The 12,671-nt window shown below is 37.2% G+C and overlaps 1 long non-coding RNA gene across 1 annotated transcript in view; it reads right to left on the reverse strand.

Annotated features, from left to right (window-relative positions):
- LOC123000648 (uncharacterized) overlaps positions 1–12,671 on the reverse strand; it is a 101,012-nt gene that overhangs the window by 3,684 nt on the left and 84,657 nt on the right. Inside the window, exon 9 of the long non-coding RNA XR_008961539.1 lies at positions 8,217–8,352. This is a non-coding gene — a long non-coding RNA (uncharacterized LOC123000648). The remainder of the gene's footprint in view (positions 1–8,216; positions 8,353–12,671) is intronic.

Here is a 12,671-nt window from a genome sequence, read left to right on the forward strand (position 1 = left end):
GCTTCAATTATAAGACAAAGATGCTAAACTAGAGGGGTTTTTTTTTAACCTTTTTTTATGTTATTTATAAGAGATATGTCTAAAGCTTAAAAACACAGACTGAGAATGTAAAAGTAAAAAGATACAGAAGGGTAAACAAGGTAAATACCAAAGAGGGGCACCAGGGTGGCTCAGCGGGTTAGCATCTGCCTTTGACTCAGGTCATGATCCCAGGGTCCTGGGATTGAGCACTGGCCTTCCTGCTCAGTGGGGAGTCTGCTTGTCTCTCTCCCTCTCCCTCTGCCCCTCCCCCTGCTTGTGTGTGAGCACTTTCTCTCTATCTCTCTCTCTCTGAAAAATAAATAAATAAAATCTTAGAAAGAAAGAAAGAAAGAAAGAAAGAAAGAAAGAGAAAGAAAGAAAGAAAGAAAGAAAGAAAGAAAGAAAGAAAGAAAGAAAGAAAGAAAGAAGTAACCTGGTATGGCCAGGTCCATTAGACAAACACATTTATAGACAAATCTTATTAGACACAAAAACAATCATTACATAATGATTAGAAAATCAACTCATTTGGAAGATATTAATTCTAAGGTGCCTATACCTAGTTAAAGCCCTGAAATACACAAAGCAAGGAAAATTGACAAATCCTCTACCATACTGAAAATTTCAACTCACTTTCTCAGTAACTGAGTGTTGAGATAACATAAAAATCAGTAGTTTTATAGAAATGTTAAACAACACAGTGAATAAATTTAAACTAATGAACATATATTGAATACTGCACTTAATGGTTCAAAATGTACATTCTTTCCAAACACTCTTGAAACATCTTAATCAAATGGTGTTTTCAAAGAAGTGTCAACAAATGTAGCCCTACCCCCCAAAAACAGTATCATACAGATGAAGTTCTCCAACCACAATGGATTTGCAACCAAAAACACATAATTAGAAAAATTCCTATACGTTTGGAAATTAAGAAACACCCTTTTAAATTACTCAAGGATCAAAGAAGAAACTATAATGGACATCAGAAAACATTCAGAACTGAATAACAAAATAGTACATATCAAAACATATGTAACATTAAAATTTTACATTATGGAGCTAAAGAACTTACAGGAAAATATGCAGCTTTAATTTTAAAATAGAAAATAAGCTAAAAAGTAATGAAAACTGGGGCACCTGGCTGGCTCAGTCGATAGAGCATGTGACTCTTGAGCTCAGGGTTGTAAGTTCGAGCCCATGTTGTGTATAAACATTACTTAAAATTTATTTTTAAATCTTAAAAAGAAAAAAAATGAAACTTATGTCTATCTTTAAAAAGTTAACAAAAGGACAGAAAAACCCAATGATAAGAAAGGAAATAATAAAGTTAGGAGAAAATAAGTAGAAAATGAAAGATTTAATAATCAAAAGTTGGTTTTCTGAAAAAGCTAGTAAAATTTACAAACCTGTGATAATAGTAAGAAACAAGAGAGAAGACCCCAAAATTAAAATTAAATTAAAACAATGCATTATAACATGAAAATATTATATAAGTATAAGAAATAAAAAGGGGACATATATTAGGATGCAACAAACATTAGATAATTAGGAGATATATGAGCATTATTCCAATAAACTTGAAAACGTAGCTGAATGACTCATAAAATACAACTTATCAAAACTGACTCAAGAAGCAAGCAAAAACCTGAGTGGTCCTGTAACTGTTTTTTTTTTACATTTTTAAAAAGATTTTATTTCTTTATTTGCCAGAGAGAGAGAAAGAGAGCACAAGCAGGGGTAACGGCAGCAAGAGGAGCAGGAGGAGGGAGGAGCGAGAGAAGGAGGAGCAGACTCCCCACTGAGCAAGGAGTCCGATGCAGGACCGGATCCCAGGACCCTGGGATCACGACCTGAGCTAAAGGCAGGCGCTTAACCGACTGAACCCCCCAGGCATCCCTGGTCCTGTAACTGTTAAAGAGATTTAGGTCATCAGTTTAAAATCTTCTTCAAAGAAAACAACCCAGGAGAATTACTGGTACTAATCATTCAAAAAACAGTTTCATTTTACACAATCTATTTCATATTATGGAGGGGGAAAAAAGACATTACTCCACTCATTTTTTTGACGCTAGTATAACCTTAATACCAAAATTCAAAAGTGATATTCAAACAGAGGAATTTACAGACCAATCTTACTTGTGAATATAAATGCAAAAGTCCCAGACAAAACACTAGCAAACCAAATCTTTTCAAGTATTAAAAATACACACACACACACACACACACACACACACACACACACAAATGAGCAAGTGGGCTTATTCAGGAATAAAAATGAGTTAAAAAGGAAAAATAAATAATGTTATTGGCTACATTAACGTACTGAAGGAGAAAATTGTGACTATCACAACAAATTCCCTTGATAAATTCGACATCCTTTAATAGTAAAAATTATTAATAAATCATGAATTAAAATGAACTTCCTTAATCTGTTACAGGATATCTACCTAAAAGGTTATAACAAACAACATATTCAATTTTGAAATTTTCAAAGCATTCCATTTAAAGATCAGGAATTGGGTAGTTTACCTACTATCCCCACTTCTACACAAAATTAAACTGGAGGTCCAGACCAGACCAATAAAGTAAGAAAAAGAAACAAGGTACAAGAATTCAGAAAGAAGAAACAAATCTCTCATTATTTAAAATGATGTAATTGTCTACAAATAGCAACTATAAAAATAAAAAGTTCAGTAAACATGCTAAATATAAAATCATTATGCAAAATCTGTTGTATTTCTATATACCAATAATAAACAGAAAAAAAATTTAAAGATGTCATTTCTTACAGCATCAAAAATATGATGTGCTTAGGAATAAATCTAACAAAGGATGTGTAAGGACTTCAAGGGAAAAAGCATAAATCTTTATTGATAGATATTAAAGAAGACTTTAATGAATGAAGAGCTATATAATGTGGCATATAATTTTTAAGAAGGGAGCGGGATATAGAAACTTGGACCAATGGAACAACATAAAGAGTCCAGAAACAAACCACACATAAATTGCCATTTAACATATGACAGAGGTGCTAATGCAGATCAATGGGGAAATGATGGATTGTTTTCAATAAATAGTGGTGGAGCGATTTGTTTTCAATGTGAAAAAATTAAACTTTTACTTCACACAATAAACAAACATCAGTTCCAGGTCAATTAAAAACTTACATGTGAAAGGTAGCTCTATAAAACTTTGAGAAGACAATAAGTCGAGCATCTTTATGGTCTCAAAGTAGGGAGAGGTCTTAAACCAAACATTGAAAGTTTAAATTACAAAGGAAAATATTTACTACACTGAAATTAATGTGTTCTGTCGATTGAAAAGAATTATAAGAGGTGAAAAGACAAGCCCAAACTGAGAGAAGATAATTGCAGCACATCAAGCATCAGAATGCAAATATCTATGAAAACTTCTGCAAATCAGCAGGAATGACAAATACCCAAATAGAAAAAATGGAGCAGAAATAGCCCATAAACACAAGAAAAGATGTTCAACTTCCTGGCAAATTATGGAATTTCAAACTGTGAAAGCCCATTCCCAAACTGCCAGACTTAAGAAGTGTGATACTTCCTTTTACAAGACTGAGGTGGCACAAGAATGTTCACACTCTGCTAGTGAGAAAGGAAACTGGTACAGTTTCGGAAGACAGCTTGGTACTACCTAGTAAAATTAAGCATATATACGTTTCCATTCTTAACTATGTATCCTAGAGAAACCTGTAGATGTGCACCAGGAGACATGCAGAAGGATATGGATAACAACATTGTTTACTGCGTGAAAGCCAGAAAACAACCTCGATGCATTCAACAGACTAGATCAATAAGTTGTGTTACACTTTCATAATCAAATACCATACTGCAATAAAAATTAGTTTATTACAGCTATAAGCCCACGTGAATGGATCTCAAAAATAAACAAAATGTTAAAAGAAACAAGTCACAGAAGAATATGTAGGGCATGTTTTCACTCATATAAAGTTTAAAAACTAAACAATACAATGTTTAGGGAACATATAAATAGGCAGTGATAACCATTAAGAAAAGCAAGAAATGGATTAACAAAGTTCAGAATTGCAGATACTCCCAGTGGAGAAGGAGAAGGAGACAAAGGGGATTTCTGGGATATGATAATGTTCTATTTCTCAGCCTCAGTGCTAGCTAGATACAAAAGAATCCATTTTATTTTTCTTTAAACTATACACATATACTTTCATATGTTCTTTTGTATGCTACTATATTTTGAAGTAAAAAAATACATATTTAAAGGATTTTGATATTTGCCTTGATTATCTGGATTTTTTCAAACCAAACTGTTTTTTCCTGAATTACATAAGATAATTATTTCAGTTTCCTCTTTCACACTTGTGAAAGGGAGTCCCAGAACCTGAAGTTTCTTTATGATCAAATTGGAAAGAAGTACTTTTATGTACAATCCCTGTGTATCTAGCAACAGGTTTCAGTTGAACAGTGTTGGTTTTCAGTAACTCAAAACATGGTAGAAAATTATGTCATATCTCCTCAATTCTTAACAGCATTCATAACACTCAAGAAATAGCACTCAATAGCAATGCCATCCAATAGAAATACAGCATAAGCCAAAGATGTCATTTTAAACTGTAGCAGCCTCATTTCAACTTCTGATCAATATCTTTAAAGTTATCAGTGAGATGTTTTACATTCTTTTTCATACTAAATTTTCAAAATTCAGTGTGTATTTTACACCGAACAGCACATCTCCATCTGGACTAGCCTCATTTCAAGCGCTCAACAGCCCCACGTGGCGTGTGACTACATACTCTGACAGCACAGCGTTATGGTCTCCAAAGGAATAATGATCCACTTGGCTTCAGCTTTAAAGATTAAAAATAGAGACCCACCTACCAAACCCAGAGGCCTATTAGACCTCCAAACTACAAAGGAGATTTCTAATTTTAGCATTAAGTAGAAGTAGGTACCTTATTCACAAAGAACAATAGAACCGGTCATTTTTATCACATCTTTTCTCTTTATATCCCTGAATTTCCTCTGAATTGGGCCTAACAGGAACTTCTTGTAAAAGGGAAATAATAATGCTCTGGACTTCTTAAGACTATTTTCCTCTGGGATCTAAAAAATTTTAAGAACACTGGTTCACTAAAAAAAAAAACCAAACAAACACCCAACCACATTGGTTCACTAATCAACAGTCTTGACATATTAGGCCATTGCAATTCATTTATATTTAGGGAAATTGAGCCTTGGAATAGAATGGCTAACATCAAATATAGAGACGGAAACTGAACGCAGGACTGAAATTCTGAGTCTCACAGCTCTCCTGAGCATATGTATCTGTTTCTTAAGGTTATTAGATTTTCTTTTTGTTCAACTTGTCCAATCATTCATGCTTAATTCCTTGTATTATCTTTCATATTTCACCTACTCAATCCCATTTCGATATTACTCCAGCCCTCAGTTGGCTGCAGGCACGAAATGTAATACGCTAACACTATGCCTTATTTAGTAACATTTCTAAAAGGAAATACACAATTCGTAAAAGGTTTTGTTTCCTGATTTTTTAAAGATCAGATATTATAATTTTTGTAAAACAACTTTTGTAGCAATAAAAGCCAAAAACTGACTAATTACCAGAGGACTAGAGAATGAGATCATCAATATTTTTTCTTCCGACTAATTTCAATATTTTGCATAGGAAATGTGCATTTTCTTAGTAAGTGTTGTTTAGTGAGTATATTCATTTTCCAGCAGTAATTGCATGAAGGTGTTACTAATGAGAATACAAGCATTGACTTTCTGGAACTCATTTGTATGCTTATATACACACTCATTTTCCTGGCCTTTTCCTATTTTTTGAACTATTTATTATCCACAGCAGCACTAAATATTATTTAACTAACCTCCAGCACATTGGTTTTCTGACTTTCAGATTTCATAAACTAACAAAAAATGCATGCTTTGATTGAGGGACTATCATAATGTTGCCAATTTCTTATTTTGCCAATTACAGTTATAAAAAAATCATTAAAACCTACTCCTTATTTTATCACCATCATTTTGTTAAAGCAGTGGTTCTCCAACTTCAGCATGCACACCTGGAGGGCTGAGAAGACACAGACTGCTGGGCCGCACCTGCAGAGTTGCTAATTCAGAGGACTGCCATGGGGCCCAAGAATTTGCATTTCTAACAAGTTCCCACGTGATGCTGATACTGCTGGTCTGGGGAACCACACTTTGAAAAGTACGGCATTAAAGAGAGACTTGTGCTGAGCTCGGATCATGTGTGCAAGTGTTGACTCACTATGTTGTACACCTGAAACTACTATAACACTATGTTACCTATACTGGAGATAAAATAAAAACCTAGGGGCGCCTGGGTGGCTCAGTCATTAAGCGACTGCCTTCGGCCCAGGGCGTGATCCCATAGTCCTGGGATCAAGCCCCACATCAGGCTCCTCCGCTGGGAGCCTGCTTCTTCCTCTCCCACTCCCCCTGCCTGTGTTCCCTCTCCCGCTGGCTGTCCCTCTGTTAAATAAATAAAATCTTTTAAAAAAATAAAATAAAATAAAAACCTAAACAGAAAAAAAAATAGAGACCATTTCAAGCAAAAATGAGGAAAGAGGACCTCAGAATAAAGGAGCATCATTTAAATTGAAAACTCAGGGGCGCCTGGGTGGCTCGGTCAATTGAGCATCTGACTCTTGATTTTGCATGAAGTCATGATCTCCGGGTGGTGGGATCGGCTGGTGCTGGGCTCTGAGCTCAGTGCGGAGTCTGCTTCTCTCCCTTTCCCTCTTCCTCTGCCCCTGCCCCTGCTCCTGCTCGTGCATGTATATGCTCTCTCTCTTAAGTAAATAAATATATCTATAAATTAATTAATTGTGTAAACTCAGCATATGTTTCTCATTTCTCCTGAGGTCCATGCAAGTTTCACAAACAGTGACTGTCCCCGAAGTAACTTTGGAAAACCAATGCTCTAGTACACTGTCTGGTAAGGTAGCCCTAAGCCACCACATGTGGCTATTGAACATTTGAAAGATGGCTACCCTGAATTTAAATGTGCTGTAAGTATAAGACACACTGGAATTTAGACTCACTATGAAAAAAAAAAGTAAAATAGTTCACTAATAATTTTTTGTATTACTCAGATGTTGAAACACCATTTTGGATACATTACCTTAAATAAAAGATATTAAAAATAACTTCACTTTTTACTCTTAAAATGTGGCTACTAGAAAATTCTAAATTACATATGTGGCTCACGTCATAATTCTATCAGATAGCACTGCCTTGAGTGGTTCTCAGTGTGGTCTCTGGGTCAGCAGCATCGGCATCACCTGGGAACGAACGTGAGAAACGTAAGTTCTCAGCACCCCAGACTTACTGAATCAGAATCTCTAGGGAATAGAACCTAACAATTTGTTTTAATAAACCCCCCCAAAGAGTCTGATCCAGGTTAAAGTTTGAGAACGATTGCTGTAACAATGCTTATCAAATTTTAATATATATACAAATCACCCAAGGGCTTTTAAAATTCAGATTCAAGTTCAGAAGGTGAACAACGGAAATCCCGATTCCGCAGTAGTAACAAGCTCCCACATGATGTTAGCTGCTGCAGGTCCTGGGCCACTCTGGGTTGCAAGGACCTAGAACATTTTCTCCTCATGGAGCACTCTAACCAATATCCATTACAAACAAATGAGCACACAACTCCAAACTCCAAAGGATTCACATCTCAGGATTCCAGTAGGTCTGCAGTAAGAGAAGGGAATTGTGTTTCTCTGACAGAAGGGATTCTGTCAAGACCCTTGGAGAGCTGTAAATAAATTCTACTGTTTGTTTGCTTTATCAGACAACCTGCCATGTTCATCGAATAAGAAAGTGTGTATTTGTGTTCTCATTTTTCCAGTAGGTTAATGGTGATTCAATATATTTAGAGCTGGAAGCTACTTTTACTAGGCTGGAACATTTGAATGAAAAATGGGCATTCCAACTGAATCTCCCTTGGCAAAGGGATCCTTTTAATCAGCACTGTTGTTTATATCCAGATAGCAGGTTTTAATCTGAGTTACTATCTGCTGGGTTTAACTAAGAGAAGGCAAAGAAAATAAGGAAAGGAGAGGGAACTCTTCTCTTAAGCTGTACTGAGTCAATTCTAGTTTATCCATCATGACAAGAGCCACTAGACACAGGGCAGACCTTCTCGAAGTCGGCTTGGTTCCCAGGAGACTCCACCATACATCCAAGAAACAGCTGCTCCCATGTTTGAAAGAGGTGTTATTTTTCTTGATTTCTTCCTCCTCTGAGTCTCTTATTATATTTTCCTCACAATTTGCTGTAGTAGAAGAATATAGAAAAACAAACACACTTACAATTATCTGGGGGGAAAAAAAAGCTTACAGTCCAACTGAAATGATAGAAAGTGACTATTAACTGTTTAGCTTGTATCGTGACGTATTTTTTTTATAAGCCAGAACACAGAAATGAGAAGTCAGGAAATGTGTCTTCTATAAAATTTTGCCAATAGTTTTTGAAATAAAACTATAGAAAGCTTTCTTTTTTAACCAAAATCTATTTGTTTCATTGTTTGTTGTAAGTATAGGAAAGAAAAAAACCACAGAATTAAATGGGTGAGGCTTTTTTTTTTAATACATGATTTATTACCCTTCTCCTTCAGTTTTGACAAAAACCTATAATATACAGTACCTTATCCATGCTAGGTACAAGAATATGCTGTAAAATAGATTTTTGGTATCTACACATAGACATGTAGGTACATACATATGTATGTATATACTTGTTTTTTCAGCATTTATGCAGTGACTTAATCCCAACCATTACATTTAGTGTATAAAAGTCTTACATGAAGGATGCCTGGGTGGCTCAGTCAGTTAAGCATCTGCCTTGGGCTCAGGTCACGATCACAGGGTTCTAGGATAGAGCCCAGCATCGGACTCCCTGCTCAGCAGGGACTCTGCTTCTCCCTCTCCCTCTGACGCTCCCCCTCCTTGTGCTCTCTCTCTCTCTCTGACAAATAAATAAATAAAATCCTTAAAAAAAAAAATCTTAGTCATGAGAAGTCAGTCCACTTTGTGCCTAGGCCACATGCCATTTGAAGAGACAAAGAGTCATATAATGGTGGGGCAATAAAACGAAAAATTTGGCAATTGAGATCTATGAAGATTGTTCCTTGTGTGGCTATAAATATAAAACAATCATTTATTGTTTGGACAGAGACCATAAAAACAAATCCCATAAATCATTAGCTACAATACAGTAAAAGGTTAAATCCAAGTATTCACTGTACTTGAAAACAAACAATTTGTATCTTTTGCACGAGTTTAGATCTATGTGTAGTCATGGTGAGGCACACGCTGTAGAAATTGAATTTGCCGGGAAACAAAAGCTGCTTGGAGAGCCAGTAAAGAATGAATGAGTAATCCTGGCAGGTCTGGACTTTAACAGGCCATCTCCTGGGCTAGGACACTCAGTCTCCCTCTGGTCCTATGGAGCAGTGTGACAAATCCCCCTTACACAGTCCTGGTTTCAGATCCCAGCTGTTCCCATTCCAAGCATGTTGACTTTGAACAAGTCACTTACCCTCCTTCCACCCGTTTCCTCGGCTCAGGTTGATGCTGAGTGCAGAGCAATGTTCTTCCCAGTGATCTCTGGATAAATCATTTTCTTCTTTGGACTCCAGTACCCTGAGATTTTTAGTTCCTTTCTAAATGCGGGCCGACGGCATTGTTGAATATGTTAAAAATACTATGTGTATGTTTCCCGGAGCAAGGTGGTGCTGGGTAACTGATCTGTGCAAATGTGGAGGCAAACCCAGGGGACTGGAGATGACCAGGCAGAGAAGCAGCAAGGCTTGCTGCTCTCTCCATCTCCCTCATACATGGTGGTTCTGCTTCCTCTGAGGAATGGGAGAGACATTCTCTTCTTCAAGTAAATCAGTAAAGGTTTGTGTAATCTTTTAAAACCATGGGATTTTCAATTAGTACAGAAACCATGCTTACTCTGATATGTTCACATTATACATTTTCCTTGCGTTCACAAGTCCTACTTTGTCCATTTTTCCATGTTCATTCACCAAATGTTTATGTAACACTTACTGGGTTCAATATTTTAATGCAAGAGGAATTATGTCTAGATGTCTCTAACTTTTCATTTCTATGGGAGCATGTGAAGCATAGGGCTCAAGCCCAGCACCACTCAGCTGAAAGACTGGCCGAAAGATGATACCAAGTACAAATGACACGGATATAGGGTCAGGAAGAGTCCACACTGCATTCAGAGTAAAATGCCAACTTCTTTGTGTGGTCCCTGCTGACCTCTCCAGGAGCACCTCTCCCCACTCTGCATCAACTATTCTAAGAGTTCAAACATTGCCTTCTTGTAGAAGCAGGCCTAAAGCCTCCAGCCCCCTCTCCATCCCCACTGTACCTACCACAGTCTGCTCAACTGATGCTCCTCCTAGAGACCAGTGGTTATCAAACTTTATCTAAGGCAACGTAGGACTTGTTAAAACACAGTGCTGGGCCCCACCCCCAGACTTTCTGATTTAGTAGGTCTGGGGTGGGGCATGAGAATTTGCTTTTCTAAGAAGTTCCCAGGAATGCTACTGCTGCTGGTCCAAGATCACACTTAGAGAACCACTGCTCTAGTCTACCAGTTCCTTGAGAAGAACCTTAATTTCCTTTATTTGGTTATCCCCAGCACCTAACACAGAGTCTGACATATGGTAGACATTTAAACAGTATCTATTGAATGGAAGCAATGGGTGAACTAATGAATCCCTTGCTATTTCATTTGGAGATTGACAAATTCATCACACAGTATAAGAAGAACCCAAGACACTCCCCCATTAATATTAAGCTCCCTCAACAAATGATAAGAGACTCTTAATCATAGGAAACAAACTGAGGGTTGCTGGGGTGGGGTAAAGGGGACGGACATTAAGGAGGTCACGTGACGTGACGTAATGAGCACTGGATGTTATATAAGACTGATGAATCACTGACCTCTACCTCTGAAACTAATAATACATTATGTGTTAATTAATTGAATTTAAATTTAAAAAATACTAAGCTCCCTCTTAAAACAGGCAGAGACTGAGAGCCCCTGGGCTGGGCTCTGAGCTACCGCATGCAAACTGGTGTTGCTGAAAGCTGCCGTATGAAAATCTTCCCCTTACTACCTGAAATCTCCCCTCTAGGAACAGAGACTTGGTTTGAAGATTAAAATGGTAAATTTTCTCTTCTGTTAAATATTTCTTCTTTGATAGTTTCATATGTGAGTAAGTAAAAGAAGACAAATAAGCCCTTGGCATTAGAAATGTCCTTAGAACCACTTAAATTCATTTAAAAAATGTGATACTAAGTACTCTTTCCCAAGATTGACACCCTAAATCAGGTCGGCCAAATTTCTCTGGTCATCTGGGAGTCCAATTTAAAATACAGATACCAAAGGCCCGCCTGTGGAAAGTCTCAATTCAGGTAGGTATGTGATGAGGCCCCCAAATCAGTCTTTTTAACAAGTTTCTGATGGGGCCCAAATGGTCATTTTTTTTAAATCTCCCCAGCCAATCTTTTTCTTTCTCTTTCTTTCTTCCTTTCTTTTCTTTCTTCTTCCTTTCTTTCTCTCCAGCCGATTTTAATGTGCAGCTAGGACTGAGGACCACTGCAAGAACCCAGGTAAAAGTTTTCCTATGAAACTATTTTTGACCTAATATTTTTCACCTGGAACAGGTTAGGTCATGGTGCAAAAGGCCAGGTTCTCAACGTGGAATGTGGCTTTGTTGCCCTTTGGTTTCCTGGAAGGAATAAATGTGTAAGGTATTTCTACCAAAGATCAAGTTTTGCGTCATGGCTCTATGGAGCTCGACCCACTCCAACAATAACAATAGAGCCATTAGTCAAAAGACCTCAGGAAAAGGGGAAACTTGTCACAGGATGATGCCAATTACCTAATTATTCTGAACTCAAAAACTAAACCTTGAACACTTGTCTTATAGCATCAGAACCGTGGGTATGATCTGGAGAAGTAATTAGCATATCAGCATTTTATGCTGGGACAATGTCAGAGTAAAATACAGGTAGGCTCTGGAATGTTACAGGGGCTAGAACTAGGAATGGTCTTGCACTTGAGTGTAAATATGGTGATGTCAACAATTAACCTTCCACTGAAAAAAATTTTTCCTGTTTATACATACCCTCTGGTGGGAAAAAAAAATTTGATGTCGTTGGATATTATGTTTTAAAAAGAACTTCCTTTGCGCTAAGTTTATTTGAGGTGAATTATAGTTTTAATTCAGAAAGTAAGAATTTCTATTTTTTTTAAGTAGGCTCCACGCCCAACGCCCAATGTGGGGCTTGAACTCAGGACCCTGAGATCAAGAGTTGCACGTTCTACCGAATGAGCCAGCCAGGCACCTCTATTTTTTTTTAAATCACAATGTCTCAGAATCATACTTGCCTTCACATCAAGAATCAGATCTAAGCCTCTTGCCAACACACTCTCTAATGGCCTCTGCTCAAGGATCTAGGGGAGGCCAGTCAGGCTACGTGAGGTCTGAAGCACCTCGGTTCATTAAATCGTTCAGTATGAGCACTAACTTTTACAATTGTGTAATAAAAGCAAATGTTTTCCAAA

This window comes from Ursus arctos, unplaced genomic scaffold, assembly GCF_023065955.2.
Source record: "Ursus arctos isolate Adak ecotype North America unplaced genomic scaffold, UrsArc2.0 scaffold_1, whole genome shotgun sequence".
NCBI classification, from domain to species: domain Eukaryota; kingdom Metazoa; phylum Chordata; class Mammalia; order Carnivora; family Ursidae; genus Ursus; species Ursus arctos.